General features: G+C 41.7%; 1 long non-coding RNA gene across 5 annotated transcripts; it reads left to right on the forward strand.

The window, feature by feature from the left end:
- The first annotated feature begins 7997 nt into the window (after positions 1-7997).
- On the forward strand, positions 7998-13125 carry LOC123046364 (uncharacterized). 5 transcript variants are annotated; one of them, XR_006422232.1, is made up of 6 exons: positions 8004-8621; positions 8702-8882; positions 9457-9636; positions 10820-10996; positions 11576-11718; positions 12597-13125. It is a non-coding gene; the product is annotated as an uncharacterized lncRNA (long non-coding RNA). The 5 variants fall into 5 exon arrangements; XR_006422233.1 differs by having other exon boundaries at positions 9463-9636; XR_006422234.1 differs by having other exon boundaries at positions 8005-8621; positions 8702-8848; positions 9463-9636.
- Positions 13126-15138: the final 2013 nt, after the last annotated feature.

The raw sequence follows: 15138 nt of genomic DNA on the forward strand, positions 1-15138 counted from the left end.
CCTTCCGTTGGTGTATATGCAAGCTGTAGAGCTTTGTTGTTCAATCTGGTTATAGCTTTATTCTCCTATTTTCTTACTCATTCCCACATTGTCTTAGTTATTAGAAATGTAAATAGGCCATGTGAAAATAAGCTAAAGTAGCTTTTTTGGGAGATTTTTTGTGACACTGTTTTTTGTTCAACAGAACCATTTTTTTGCTTAGTAAATTACATTATGTGTCCAGCATCTGATGGTTTGCTACCTATATTACTGGCTTGCATGCTTTGAGAAAATGATTTTAGCATGTTTGTCATTCATATATCTGTCCATCTGCGATGGAAAAAAATGTTATTTGCTCATGCCTCATGTCATAAAATCAAATGTCTGCATCATGTTGATATTCTTCATAAAGAAACCACTTGCTTTTACAAGTACTGGACTATTGTGAGTGTCGTCGTCTTCATTGATGGGAGGATGAGAGCGGCAATAGCGCTAGCCAGCGAGGCAGGCTGCTTGGCTCTGGGGCCGACACCTACCGTCCACTTTCGTTGGGCGGATCTGCCACTTCAAAAACTTTGGTGGCCATAAGCAATCTCAAGAGCTTGTTGTGATGATTTGAATGTAAGCAGTTTCCTTCGTTGTGCTTGTGTGTGCTTCTATGTCTTTCATGGTCTATTCTTAGTGTATGGAATGGTTATATTAGCCATGTAGTTTACTTTCATTTTTGAATCTTGATGCATCGAAAATAGTTGTAAACTGCAAGACCTTATTTCTGTGGGTGAAATAATAGATGCACATTGGCTCTTTTATTGTTTTTGATTATTGAAAGAGAGATACACATACTGGTTTGCATTAATGGTGTTAAAGTTTAAAAACGTTATTAAAACCAACGTCCAACTTTGTACATCTGAAGTTTTGGATTGTTGTGCCAACAATAAACAGTAAAGGAAAAATCTGCTTCAATATTCAGTTGGTACGCAGCTGCAACTTCTATGTTATATTTGGAAGCTGCTCTATGTGATTTTTTGTGTAGTTTGTGATCAAATGAAGATAGAATTTTTATGAATATAACATGTGCAACATGCTACTAACAGAGTCAAGTTTGTATGAATTTGTTCACTTTGTGGTCAGTGGAAATATGACTGCCTTGTGCACTTTTCCAGCGGAAGATGAACTTGGTGTTGCTTGCTATGACGAAATGAGGTGTTTGCCTGGTTGTAAATTGCATGCTGATGTTACTGTAGTTATGTTCTATTCTCTAAAGAAACATGGGGTCGGATGCAATAGGTTAAGGAAAAGGGCATTGTTGAGCTACGACAATAGACAATGAAGAGCTAATCGAAGACATTTCCTCATGGCAATAGGCAATAAAGAGCAAATGGAAGGGATAGAAATATTTTGTTGGCTGCAAGCCCCTATTTTCTTCAACTAAGAGATATTAAATTTATTGCCATATGTGCTTGCCCGTAAGGAAATCAATTAAAATATGGATTTCTTTTCATCGCTAACATGGAATCAGCAGGTCTCTGCGCCATTTGGCGCAACGGATCCACTAGTACCCATTAGAGGAAGGAAAAGGTCTCATGTAATCAAATCCCCAAACATCAAATGGTTCAACAGCAAGTGAATAATTCATAGGCATTTCTTGACGCTTACCAATATTACCTATTCTTTGGCATTCATCACAAGATGAGACAAACTTGCGGGCATCCTTGAAGGGAGTAGGCCAATAAAATCTAGATTGCAATACCCTGTGAGCAGTTCCATCTCCAGCGTGATGCCCTCCATAAGCTTCGGAGTGACATTTTCGTAGGATTTTCCCTGTTCATGCTCAGGTATACAATGTCTAATAATACCATCTACTCCTTCTTTATAAAGATGTGGGTCATCCCAAAAGTAATGTCTTAAATCATAGAAGAATTTTTTCTTTTGTTGGTATGTAAAGCTAGGAGGTAAATATTTAGCAACAATGTAATTAACATAATCAGCATATCAAGGAGTACTATTAGCAACATTTATTACAGCTAACTGCTCATCAGGAAAACTATCATCAATAGGTAGTGGGTCATCAAGCATATTTTCAAGCCTAGACAAGTTATCTACTACGGGGTTCTCAGCTCCTTTTCTATCAATAACATGTAAATCAAATTCTTGTAATAAGAGAACCCAACGAATAAGTCTAGGCTTACCATCTTTCTTTTCCATAAGATATTTAATAGCAGCATGGTCTGTGTGAACAGTTACTTTGCAATCAACAATATAATGTTTAAATTTATCACAAGCAAACACTACTGCTAAAAATGCTTTTTCAGTAGTAGCATAACTTCTTTGAGCATTGTCTAGAGTTTTACTAGCATAATGAATAACATTCAACTTCTTATCAACTCTTTGTCATAGAACAACACCAACAACATAATCACTAGCATCATACATAATTTCAAAATGCAAGTTCCAATCAGCTGGTTGAACAATAGGTGCAGAAATTAAGGCTTTCTTGAGTGTTTCAAAGGCTTCTAAACAATCATCATCAGAAACAAAAGGAACATCCTTTTGCAAAAGACTAGTGAGAGGCCTAGAAATTTTAGAGAAGTCTTTAATAAATCTCCTATAGAAACCAACATGACCTAGGAAACTATGAATACCTTTGATGTCCTCAGGACATGGCATTTTCTCAATTGCATCAACCTTAGCTTGGTCCACTTCAATACCTTTTTCAGAAATTTTATGACCCAAGACAATGCCCTCATTAACCATAAAGTGGCACTTCTCCCAATTCAAGACAAGATTTTTTTGTTCACATCTATGCAAAACTCGCTCAAGATTGCTTAAACAGTCATCAAAGGACTTACCATAAACAAAAAAGTCATTCATGAAAACCTCAACAATCTTTTCACAAAAGTCAGAGAATATAGCAGTCATACATTTTTCAAAGGTAGCAGGTGCACTACATAAACTGAAAGGCATACGTCTATAAGCAAACATTCCAAAAAGGACAAGTAAAAGTGGTCTTTTCTTGATCAGATTGTAAAACATGTATTTGTGAAAAGCTAGAGTATCCATCAAGGAAGCAAAAGTGTGTGTGCTTAGATAGCCTTTCTAACATTTGATCAATAAAAGGCATAGGGTAATGATCTTTTCTAGTAGCTTTATTTAATTTTCTATAATCAATTACCATTCTATAGCCCATGATAATTCTTTGTGGAATAAGCTCATTGTTATCATTAGGAATAACAGTAATACCTCCATTCTTAGGGACACAATGAATAGGACTTACCCATTTACTATCAGCTATAGGATAGATTATACCTGCTTCCAGAAGTTTTAATATTTCTGTCCTTACCACTTCTTTCATCTTAGGATTGAACCGACGTTGATGATCAACAACTGGTTTAGCATCAGGTTCCATATTAATTTTGTGCTGACATAGAGTGGGACTAATGCCCTTTAAATCATCAAGAGTATACCCAATAGCAGCTTGGTGCTTCCTTAGAACTTTCAATGATCTTTCTTCTTCATGTTCTGAAAGGTTAGCACTGATAATAACATGATATATCTTCTTTTCATCAACATAAGCATATTTCAAAGTGTTTGGCAAAGGTTTTAATTCAAACACAGGGTCACCCTTAGGTGGAGGAGGACCTCCCAGAGTTTCAATAGGCCAATTCTGTTTAAGAAGGGGACGTTGTTCAAAGAAGATCTTATCTATCTCATTTCTTTCATGCATATTTAAATCATTCTCATGGTCTAGCAAGTATTGTTCTAAAGGATCGGTAGGTGGCACAACAATAGAAGCAAGAACAATTAATTCATCCTTACTAGGCAAGTCTTTTTCATGATGATTTCTACTAAACTTGGAAAAATTGAACTCATGAGATTCGTTACCAAAGCTAACACCGACAATTTATTTCTTACAATCTATTTTAGCATTGACGGTGTCCAAGAAATGTCTACCAAATATAATGGGACAAAATTTATCTTGTGGGATGGTAAGAATAAGAAAATCAGTAGGGTATTTTATCTTCCCACACAAGACTTCAACATCTCTAAGAATACCAATGGGTGATATAGTATCCATATTAGCAAGTTTAATAGTAACACCTATGTCTTCTAATTCAGCAGGTGCTATTTCATCTCTAATTTCTTCATATAAGGAGTGGGGAATGGCACTCATATTAGCACCCATGTCACATAAACCATGATAACAATGATCTCCTATTTTAGCTGGAACAATAGGCATACTAACAACTGGTCTATGTTTATCTTTCCCCTCAAGTTTAACAATTCTAGCAGCTTCTTCATAGAAGTAAATAACATGTCCATCCATATCTTCTTCCAAGAGATCTTTAACCATAGCAATGCTAGGTTCTACTTTAATTTGTTCATCAGGTTTAGGTGTTCTAACATAGCTTTTGTTAACCATAGTTAAAACTTTAGCATGTTCTTTTATCCTAATAGGGAAAGGTGGTTTCTCAATATAAGCAGAAGGAACAACTGGATCAACATTATAAAGTATAGTTTCTTCTTTAACTGGTACTGGTTCTTTAATTTCATCTTTAATAGGTGGGTGATATTTAACCCACTTCTCTTTAGGCAGTTCAACATGAGTAGCAAATGATTCACAAAAAGAGGCTACTATTTCAGAGTCAGGTCCATATTTAGTGCTAAATTTTGAAAAGCATCTGTATCCATAAAAGTTTTGACACAATCATACTTAAGCTTTATACCCGACTCTTTACCTTTGTCAAGTTCCCAATCTTTAGAGTTGCGTTTAATTCTTTCCAAAAGATCCCACCGGAATTCAATAGTTTTCTTCATAAAAGAACCAGCCCAAGAAGTATCCAGCATGGTTTGATCATTACGAGAAAGCCGAGCATAAAAATTCTGAATAATATTTTCTCTTGAGAGCTCATGATTGGGGCATGAATATAACGTTGACTTAAGCCTCCCCCAAACTATAGCAATACTTTCTCCTTCACGAGGCCAAAAATTATATATATAATTCTAATCACGATGAACTAGATGCATATGATAAAATTTTTGATGGAACTCCAATTTCAAACGATTCCAATTCCATGATCCAATATCATCGCATAGCCTATACCATGCCAATGCTTTTCCCATCAAAGATAAAGGAAAAACCTTTTTCATCGCTTCATCCCTGGGTAAACCTGCAAGCTTAAACAATCCACAAATTTGTTCCACATGTATCAAGTGCATATCAGGACGTTCAGTTCCATCTCCTGCATAAGGATTAGCTAGCAGTTGTTCTATCATACCCGAAGGGATTTCATATTCAATATTTTCAGTAGGTGTCATGGAATTGTCATGTCAGATGTCCTAGTGGAAGGACTTAGTTGCGGAGCCATCGCAACTAGGAAGCTTAAAGGGGTTAATCAGGACAAATGACACGAGGTTTATATTGGTTCAGCCCCCTACAGTGAAGGTAAAAGCCTACGATCCAGTTTTGAGTGGGATTGCTTATGACTCGTTAACCAGGGAGCAAATCGCTTGACCTAGCTCTCGAGTTGATGTTACTTGCCGTGAACCGCCACCGGGTCGCCCCTTTATATAAAGAGGTTGACGCCCAGCGGCTCAACAGAGTCCCGGCCGGCTCATAAACAATGTCTGACTCAGTCTCTTAACTATTCTTGCCTTACAATACAAGTCACACATACATGGCGGTTTATCACTACGGGCCTTAAGTCGTCTCTGGGCTTTGGGCCCTTGCTTGAACCACCATCTCTATCCTGGGTCTTGGGCTTCAAGAATATTTGTAGGTATAACCCGGCCCCTCCTGGGCGGGTCATACAAATAGTTATATCCCCAACAGTAGGTGCAATAGGTTGAGGGGTAACTAATTGTGGTTCCGGACGAGGTGAAGATACCCCGAACAAACCCCTCAAAGGATTGTTTTCCATAGTAACAAGAAACAATAAATTTCAGCACACTATATAAATGTTTCCTTACCGAATTCCACTTACCAAAGGCGCTTCACACCCCGACAATGGTGCTAGAAAATAGCCATGATGACCCACAAGTATATGGGGTCAATTGTAGCTCTTTTCTATAAGTAAGAGTGTCGAACCCAACGAGGAGCGGAAGGAAATGACAAGTGGTTTTCAGCAAGGTAATGTCTGCAAGTGCTAGAATTGTAAGTAGCGGAGTAGTTTGATAGCAAGATTATTTGTAACGAGCAAGTAACAATAGTAGTAACAAAAGTGCAGCAAGGTAGCCCAATCCTTTTGAGGCAAAGTACATGCCAAAACGGTTTCTTATGATAAGCAAAGTGTTCTTGAGGGTACACGGGAATTTCATCTAGTTACTTTCATCATGTTGGTTTGATTTATGTTCGCTACTTTGACAATTTGATATGTGGGTGGACCGGTGCTTAGGTGTTGTTCTTACTTGAACAAACCTCCTACTTATGATTAACCCTCCCGCAAGCATCCGCAACTACGAGAAAAGTATTAAGAATAAATTCTAACCATAGCATTAAACTCTAGGATTCAATCGGTCCCTTACGGAATAGTGCATAAACTGGGGTTTGAGTTTCTATCACTCTCGCAACCCACCATCTATTTACTACCCCAAATGCATTCCCTTAGGCCCAAATATGGTGAAGTGTCATGTAGTCGATGTTCACATGACACCACTAAGAGAATGGCAACATACATAACATCAAAATATTGAACACATATCAAGTTCACATGATTACTTGCAACATGATTTCTCCCGTGACCTCAAGAACGAAAGTAACTACTCACAAACGATAAACATGCTCAAGATCAGAGGGGTATTGAATAACATAATGGATCTGAACATATAATCTTCCACCAAATAAACCATACAGTAATCAACTACAAGATGTAATCAACACTACTAGTCACCCACAGACACCAATCTATAGTTTTGATACAAAGATTGAATGCAAGAGATGAACTAGGGTTAGAGATGAGATGGTGCTGGTGAATATGTTGATGGAGATTTCCCTCCCCAAGATGGGAGAGTTGTTGGTGATGATGATGATGATGATGATTTCCCCCTCCGGAAGGGAGGTTCCCCTGGCAGAATCGCTCCACCGGAGGGCAAAAGTGCCCCTGCCCAAGTTCCGCCTCGAGATGGCGACGCTTCGTCTCGAATGTCCCCCCTTATTTTTTCTAGGTCAAAATGACTTATATACTAGAAGATGGGCACCGGAGGTGGGCCGAGGAGGGCACAACTCACCAGGGTGCGCCTGGGCTTCCTGGCGCGCCCAGGTGGGTTGTGCCCACCTGGTGGGCCCCCTCTGGTAGTTATTTGCTCCAATATTCCTTAAATATTCCATAAAAATTCTCCGTGAAGGCTCAGCTTGTTTGGAGTTGTGCCGAATAGGTAGCCTGACATAGCTTTTTCAGGTCTAGATTTCCAGCTGCCAGAATTCTCCTACTTGGTGTGTACCTTAAAAATTATGAGAGAAAAGACATTAGAATTACTCCAAAAAATATTATTATGAATAAAAACATTGAACATATAAATGACGTTAGACTACCCGCCGTTCTGGAGGCATTGAGCGCGCCCAACGTCTTTGACCGCATGATGGAGTTACTCGAGCAGTAAGGGCATCTACAATGCAAGAGCGCTTATTTGGACGCTTAGGCAATAAAAATAATTAATTAAAGAAGTGGCGTCGATGTAAGAGTCCGTCCCCTTAACGCATGGGCGCCTGGTTGAGCGCTAATGCTATTATTTTTCTCGTAGAAAAGAAGGACAGCACTCGTTAAGGAAAGAAAAAAAGAAGAAAGCGCCCGGCGACAGACCTGGCATCGACGCTAGGAATAATCCTTTGATCGACCGGGATTAGACCATAACTACCCGGAATTGAATCCTAGCGCCTGGCCTAAGCACCGGCGTTGTAAATGCCTAAGCACCAGTGTTTTTTTTGGCTGCTGGTGTCTGGTCAGCCGTTGGTCTTTTTTTACGTTTGGAGTTGCTTCAAGAATCGATGGCGGGTGGGCCTCACGAGGTGGGTTTCGCCTTGTTTCGGTGCGATTGAATAGCCACGAAAATGAAAATATCTCCCTCGTCAGCCCCTCTCACGTCCTCCTCGTTTCCTTCCACTCCCTCGCGACCCCCGCCGCCGCGCCAGGGCCTCGTCTCGCCCTCACCGGCCACCGGCGACCTCCAACCATTGTTCTCCGCCTTGTCGCCATAGCCACCTTGAGCTCGAGCATAGGAGCGGCTCGGCAGGACGATGGGGCAGCAGCCAGCCGCGCCTCGTCCGTGTCGCGTGGTGGCCCAGATGCGGTCGCCCTGTGCTCTGCCTCCACGAGCGCGGCCTCGATCCAGACTCGGCAGGAGGAGGGGAGCAGCATCCGGCCATGCTGTGTTGGCCGTGGAGGAGGAAGGAGCTCATGTGGCTAGGGTTCGGCTACCCTCGTCATCCATCTCCTCGATCTCTCTCTCTGTCTGGCCGTGGTCTGAAGGAGGAAGAGGGGACCCAGCGAAATCGAGCGATGCGGGCTGCAATATCCTAAATAGGTGGCGGTCGAGACCACGGGAGCGGGAGCGACGGCCATCTCCCCCCGCCCCACTCTCTTTACCTCTTCTATGGAGATGCTTTGCTGGGGACATATGATTTCATCCCATTCTGTACTATCCATCAGGTATGGATTTCTCTCGCCACTTTCTTTTTAGTCAATGACTTGGTGTCTAATATAGGAAGGCTAATTCGTCCCCAATCTAGGCCTCGGATCCACGGCTTCTACATCTTCCTCCTCCGGCCCCTGCCATCCAAGATAGAGACGGCTTGGATGGCAAGGGCCAAGCATCGGCATGGTTGATGGCTTCCAAGATTAAAGTGGTCAATTATGAATGACGATGCAGCCTGCAAGTAATCATTTGTGTTATTTGCCTGTCTTTTCCAGGTTCGTCATATCCATAGCCTATGTATTTCATCATCCCATGTGATTCAAGCTGGGCCATACAGTTGTATGCTAGATTGGTATGTACTATATACATCTGGATGACCATGAGGATTAAAGAGTGTCGTTAATTCCAATGGAAAAATGCCTAAATCTCGCTGTCCACTAATTCACGGCAATGAAATTCTCTAACTCGTTAAAAATCGCTTTGATGTTGTACCAGCTGAAGCTTTTTCGTCTTCTGAATTGAACAGGCAGGAGTTTAGTTTGGTGTTCTCAAACAGGCCATAGTTTGATGTCCTAAATCTAATTTGGCCTTTCAAGTTAGATATTATCCATGTATAAATACAGATTTCCTTGAATATATATTGTTTTGATCAGCACAAAATAGCTCTAGCCTCTAGTACAATTTTAAGTGTCGTGCATGGGTGGTTTTTGTGCAGTTATGTTGATCTGCATGCATTTTCTGCATTATAGTGTTGATATGTCTCAGTAAAATAGTGAGTACATATAACTTAGGCAAGCTACAATCAGTTAGTTTTGTTACTAATCCATTGATCCTTTGTTAAATTCCAAGAGTCAGGGTACCGACACCCAAATAAATTCAGGCCAGTCCTCGATGTGAAGAAGCTAAGGGAGGCGGATCCCGACCCTTATGACAGCCAAAATTAGGCCGCCACTCGTCTCTCTCCCGCACCTGCTCTTCAGATGGCCAACAACACTTCGCGAGCAATGACTGCTGTCCAGTTAAGAGCAAGTATGTTTTCTTGCTGAAGCATTGTTTGGATTATAAGTTACTTCTCTGTTTCTGTCAATAACTACACATGTTCAATAACTACACATGTGTTCTTCTACTTATACCGTCAAATTCTTATCTTTTGACATGGATCCTTTAAGAACATTAAATAGACCACCCAGTGGATGTAGAGATTGTCCAATGCCCTCAACTATGCCATGATGTATTCATGCAAGGTGATGTTATAACCATATCTAGAGAAGATCACAGACAAATTTCTTAAGCACTATTGTGTTCACTATGCTCTCCACTGGCATGTCAGCACTGATTTTATCTTTCTAAGTTCCCGAGAATTAGAATTTACTATTTAGACAGTGACAGTGCTTAGAAGATTTGAGTTTTTTGAAGATCCCCATTTGTGTTTCTGCAACTTACAAGGTGTTGTGCACCTTGCAATATTACCTTCGAAGGGCTGATCACATTCAGAAAGGCAACTTCGTAACCATTACAATAGTAATTAGCTTTTGTTCAAAGCTCTAGCAATATTTATTTCTGCCCCCTATTGTTGTCAACCATGTTATATGCTGAATATAATAAAGATACATCTTACAAATAAATCAGTGTATACTTCAATCTTCCTGCTTTCTAGAAAGTACCTCCTACTTTTTACTTGCTTTCTTTCTATAAGAATGCAATTATACTGCTGAGAGAATAGTTTAGATACCCGATTTGCAATGTTTAGGATATCGGTAATTGGTACCATATTGGTCGGGTGCTGAGTAGGGATAAATAGGCGAATTCGCTGACCAACCGAGTAGCCATTAACTGACCGAGATGCCAATTAACTGGCCGATATTTGGAACAATGCCGATTTGAACTGAAATTTCTTCGCTTACCACTGCCTTCCTTCTAGGAATTATTTATTGTGTAAAATTTCCCAGATTAGTACATTTGGTAGGTTTGATGATTTGTGAAAATTTCAAAAAAAAACCGGAGAACCTTTCTAATTTTAATTTTGACTATTCTCTCAACGTGCTAGACCAAATGGGTTGAAACTTTCCTAGATTGCTACACCTGGTATGGTTGATGATCTGTGAAAATTAAAAAATTCCGAGAACTTTTTTTGGGTCAAAATTTGTCATAGAAGTTCAGAAATTTTAAATTTGACGATACTCTCAACAATTCTTTGCTGTTGCTTGTGTAGGAAAGATCTTGTTGTTACTTGTCTTTTCAACAGTTCTTCTGTGTGGAAGGCTCTTTGCTCACACTCAAATACTACCTCTGAAACATGGAAGAAGGAAAAGGTTACTCTTCTGATCTTGAGAAAATAGTTTCAGAGAGGCTAGCAGATGCAGAAGAATCTCTAAAGAAGTTGAAGCAGGTCTGTTCAGCACCCTGCATCGTTACTTGAACCGCTTTCTGGCCTTGTAACTGTACCGCTTTAATAGAGTTCGACGTGTATTGGTACCATGTAATTCTCGGAATTTTTAGGCTGATGGAAATACATAGTTCGACGTGTATCGATATCTTCAGACCTTTGCTTCCGTAGTTTCGCCGACCTTAACTTCTCTAAAATACATGAACTAGAGCTTAGTCTTTAGATATTTTGTTTTTAATTTAAAATTGTTCAGATTGATTACTCCACCATTAAAATGTTGTTTATAGAGGCAAAATGCTTGTATATATATGACTGGTTGATACAAAATCTGGACAGTTATGTCAGACCTTTTATCTTGGCATTTGCTTTTCATGAATCTACTAAAGTTTTTTTTTACCTGATGATCTTCTGTGCAGCTATATTCTGGTTATAGGGCCTCTATAGGAAAAGCAATAATTTGAATTATTTTCTTAAATTTGCCATTCTAAATTCCTAAGTAATTATAACAACTCAAGTGTATTCATATAGTTACATATCACATCAGATTTTCTTCTTAACTGGATTTTATGCCATGTAATGTAGGTTCTCTTCAATTTGCTGTTGTGCTAGGCATGAACAGAATGGCTTCCTCTTCTTGCGAGCCACACTGATGTTGGCTTCTGGTTTCTGCTATAATGTTTTTTTTACTATGGACAGCGTTTCTTCAGGCTATGTCTCTACTATAGGTATGACATTATCGTTGGAACTTATACTATGTCTATTTGGTATATGAATATATCCTTCCAGAGAATACTTGCTTCTGCATTATATACTGGATGGAAATAATTTCTTTGTATGCTAGAACATGGCCTTGCTAATTAGTAGGCATTCCTGAAGGTTTTTTGAACTGTTGGGAGACATGAGAAGGTTTTTCCTGTCAGTGCTTATGATTGGTTTGCTTCATGCTTACTGCTTTAGGACAGATATGTGCATGATGGTTAATATCAATGTGTGTGGGATGTTCCCAGTTATCTTAGCTTTTTGCAATACATGAGATTACTTCTTTGGGAGAATATTTGCTGCTAGCTGATAAGGGAAGGCTAAGTGCACAAATATTTAATGCGGGTGTTCCAGAATTCAGTGTATGCCACCTGCTTATTGTTTATGTATGCCCAAATCAATGGTAGCTGCTTACGATAAAGGATTTTATTTTTAATATATGGGTTATAGAATCCAGCAGATCGCCTGCTTACTATTTATATATGCAAAGGGTAATGCTTGTTGCACACTTATAATAAAGGGAAGTTAACTAGCAGAGGGACACTGGTATGATATACATGTTCATACATTAATATTATTACATATATATTAGTCAAAGGGACACTGTTATAGTCCATGATGTAAGCGGGGATTTTACGTCTTCAATTAGAAGAGGCAACCTCAAACTTGTGATGTTATTCTGTGGAAAAAATGTCGGTACCAAATGCTAAGCAGATAAATATTGTTTTAAATAAGGTACTTGAGTCATTGGCCCAATCGGTAAATTTCGGTGGCTTAGATGGAATTTCATTGATAGGTTCTCTGTCATTAACTATGTGGTGCTAATTTGTTTTTATGTCTCTAGGTCTCCGCATTTCGGGGGACCAAGTCCGACGACGGGAGATTCTACATATATTTTCTAAAAGACATGTCGCTTGGTCGAAGCCTTGATCATGGTGATATGTGTTTATTCGTCCGGTGACTCAGTAGAACAATAACATGTGTGCACGGTGATGTTTCAGTTTCTACTAGAAGGTTTCAAAATTGAATGCATGGAGGGTTTAAATGAGTCTTGTACAAGACTGAGAATAAATTATGCTTTCTGAGTTTCAAGCTACTGAAAGTAATTAAAGATTTGCCTTTGCTATGTAAGAATGGTTGTATGTGTTAATTAGTGGTGCACATTTTTTGAGACCGTCTAAAATTCTACTCCCTCTGTTCCTAAATATTTATCTTTTTAGAGATTTCAAATGGACTGTTCCATACGGATGTATATAAACATATTTTAGAGTGTAGATTCACTCATTTTGCTTCGTATGTAGTCACTTGTTGAAATTTCTAGAAAGACAAAACGGAGGGAGTATTATAAAGTGCTTATATGAAATTCATAGGTACCTGGAACTTCTTGTGCTTGAAACTAAATAGTGGAACACATCACATGCTTATTGGTCATATGTTACCGCTTATCAATATATCTCATATGAAACCTTTTACTTAACCTTGCAAAGGTTATTCCTTGATATAAACATCTTATGCATTTACTTTTTGTGTAGAAGTGTGATCTGTTAGCCAATGTTCTTTTGTAAGTATTACAGTTTTATAAATAGGAGGAGGGAATGGGGGAAATAGCTATTGAAGAATACACCATGTTATCACTCCTAATTCCGTAGTATAGTAACATTCACAAGGCATTATAAGTAGGCATTGGTCTCTAAATAATAAATATTCTAACTTGCATGGTTTGAAAACTTGGTTTGCTTTCGGCCTTTGCGCCATTGGCACAACGGTTCATCTAGTTATAAATAACAGTAAGAAAACATGATGCAAAATGAACGTATCATTTCTCCTTCTTGGCACCTTTGTTGCCGTCCAGGCGCCCGTTGGCCGAGCCTGGCATCGGTGTGTCCGGCTTGTACGTCTCCTTGGCCTTGGCGAGGGTATGGCAGACATCCGCCCACTTCTTGCACTTCTCGATCCGCTTGAAGACGTGGAGGTACTTGAAATCTTGATCGCTGTTGTCCTGGCAAAACATGGCGAACATCCGCAGCAGCTGCGCCGAGGAACAACAGTCGGCGGGCGCGCACAAGGCGAAAAGAAAAGGGAGAAAACGAAGTGCCATACCTGATCCTCGATGATGGCGCCGCTCTTCGGGCGAGCTGCGATCTCCTCGACGATCCCATGCCATTTGTTGCACGCCGTTTGGATGAGCCCCCAATGGTTCGCCATTGCCTTCGACCCGCACTGCATGTAGACGCCTTTGAAGTAGGGGTCGACGAGCTTGCGCTAGTCGAACTCGGCCTTGATGCGCTCCCAATACGTGCCGACGCTCTGATTCGTGCCGATGATCAGGTCAAGGTAGACAACTTTCCACGCTTCCGCGAGGCACTCGTCCTCCTTTGACGCCCACTTGATGCGCGGCTCGTCGGTCCTGGCCGCCCGCTTCTTCTTCTTCTTTTGTTTCCTCGCCGGAGCAGGCGCCGGCTCCTCCTCCTCTCGGCTCTTCCTCGTCGTAGTCCAGCTCGCCATCCATGTCGCCGTTGAGGTCCATTGTGTTGTCTTGGGCAGTGAACCGAGGGAGACGGCGGTGGCCGAGCCGGCCGTGATGATGTCTCCCATGTCGGCCTCCGTCGCGTCGGTGTCACCTAGATGCGACGAGGAGGCTTGTGAGAAGGGCAGCGCGCCACAGCGGAGAGGTGGCGTCGGGGAGGCTACGTAGGCCGGCGACGAGTAGGTGTACGGAGGGTACTGCATGCCGGCGAAGGCGGGCAAGGGCATGCGCTAGGTCGGGTGACCATGGGGGAAGGTGATGTTGGGGTTGAACCCACCGTGCGCGTCGCCGTCAGCGTTGCCCGGTGACAGCGTATCGCCCCGGGGTTGTGGCGACGAAGAGAAGCCGACCGGAGACCCGATTCTTTGCTGGCTCTAGGACGCATACGGGCCGTGGCCGCCGGGCGGATTCATCATCCCCGCGCGAGCCACCTCGGTTTGTTCGGCCGAGTGCTCCGCCACCGCCGCAGTCGCGAGCGCCGCCCTGTCCCGGGTCTTCTTGGCGTTCGCCCTGTTCCACCGGTCGGTGGTGACAGCCTCCTGGCACCGAACATCCGCCCTCCAGTCGGCGTTAGACATGCCCGGGGGCTTGGATGGCGGTGCCCTATGCTTCCTCTGCTTCGGGTGGGTGGCGGCGGTGGTGGCAGCCGTTGCGGCGTGGGGGGCCACATACTTCTTCGACGACATGGCGGCCGGCTGGGAGGGGAGGAGGAGGAGATTGACGGGAGGAATGGAGAATGAGAGGGAACCCAGGGGGGGAGCGGGAGGAAATGGCGGGAAAAGGGCCTCCTCTTGCTGATAGAGCGGCCCCACGCCCCTTTTCGCTTCTGCCGGCGCCCCCAGGCAAGCCCCGGGCGCTT

Source organism: Triticum aestivum, chromosome 2B (genome assembly GCF_018294505.1).
Source record: "Triticum aestivum cultivar Chinese Spring chromosome 2B, IWGSC CS RefSeq v2.1, whole genome shotgun sequence".
Classification (NCBI taxonomy): domain Eukaryota; kingdom Viridiplantae; phylum Streptophyta; class Magnoliopsida; order Poales; family Poaceae; genus Triticum; species Triticum aestivum.